This window comes from Pristiophorus japonicus, chromosome 21 (assembly GCF_044704955.1).
Source record: "Pristiophorus japonicus isolate sPriJap1 chromosome 21, sPriJap1.hap1, whole genome shotgun sequence".
Taxonomy (NCBI): Eukaryota; Metazoa; Chordata; class Chondrichthyes; family Pristiophoridae; genus Pristiophorus; species Pristiophorus japonicus.
In genome coordinates, this window is record NC_091997.1 from 24,275,298 (window position 1) to 24,276,844 (window position 1,547).

Below are 1,547 nucleotides of genomic sequence, written 5' to 3' on the forward strand. Positions count from 1 at the left end.
TACTGTTTGGTATGGTCATTACATTTTAACTGTGGCTGTGATGTGCTTCTGTTACAAATGGGAACGTGCATAGATGGCACTGTGATGCAGTGCTAAAGTGCAGTGTCGCCGTGTGCCAGGATGGGTTTAATTCTGCTTTCTTTACTGCTGAGCAATGTTTGCTTTAAGCTGCGCAGCCTCGCAGCGCTCAAGCTCTTGCCAGCTGTTCCATAGAAGTAACCGCGCATGCACGGAGTTTGGAATTGGCCGCCTGGCCCAAAAAACGACTAGAGTGAACACTGCTGCTGAGTTCCTTTTCGGAGGGTGGGTGGGGGGTGGGGTTGTTGAGCAGACGAGCGTTATTCCCTGACAGGAAAGAGCTGGACAGCCATCACTGGGGGTGCTCTTCGTCAGAGACCTGAAACCCTTCCCCTGTAGTTGCAGTTTATGATCCAAGGGGATTGGATGGTAGGTGAGCTGCAACATCAGTGCAGAGGGAGTGCTGCATTGTCGGATCAGACGTTAAACCGAGGCCCCGGTTTAAGATCCCACGGCACTATTTTGAAGAAGAGCAGGGGAGTTCTCCCCTGTGTCCTGGGGCCAATATTTATCCCTCAACCAACGTAACAAAAACTGATGATCTGGTCATTATCACATTGCTGTTTGTGGGAGCTTGCTGTGCGCAAATTGGCTGCCGCGTTTCCCACATTACAACAGTGACTACACTCCAAAAGTACTTCATTGGCTGTAAAGCGTTTTGAGACGTCGTCCAGTGGTTAGGAAAGGTGCTATATAAATGTAAGTCCTTCTCCTTTCGGGGAGATCTGGCCTGAGATGGTCAGTACAGAAAGATCAGTATTGTTCCAGGAATCACTTGTTCCACACTCTAAATGAATTCTTCTCTGCTAAGATATCCCAGACAATAATGTTTTGTGGATCTTATTAATCTAGCAGTTCCATAAAACTCACTCAGTTGGCTTTAACCTTGCTTCTTAACTAATATTTCACATAACAGGATGATGGTGGCCCCAAGTGATTCAAACATTTTTCACCTCCCCATCTTTTAATTATTAGGGGGCCTAAAAAAGTTGCAGGATGTGTTAAATGTGAAGTCCTGAGCTAAGTACTGGCTACATCACAATGTTGAGTATAGTGTCCCCATCCCAAAAGTGTGCAGTACTCTTAGACTGTGGCTGGAATTATTGAAGAATATTAACTAAAATAACTTGTGCAGGTAAGTACAGGTTGAACCTCTCTTATCCGGGACTCCGCGGCTGGGACCGTTCCCGGCAGCCGGGTGGCGCATGCACAGAACGCGATTATCAGAATCCTACTCGCCAATATAATCTTTCTCCTCAATCGCCTGCCTCCTCCTCGTCTCCCTGCTGGAACTCCTGCAGCCACAGTCCTGGGGCCGGCCACTCCTCCCCACGGCACTCCCTCCGGGGGGTTGGGCCGACTCTTTGGGGCTCGCTGACTCTTCGATGTCTCTTGCACACTGATTGGGTGGCTGACTGACTGACAGTTGGTCCAGCCAATCAGAACGCGCACACACTTACCCCAGCAAC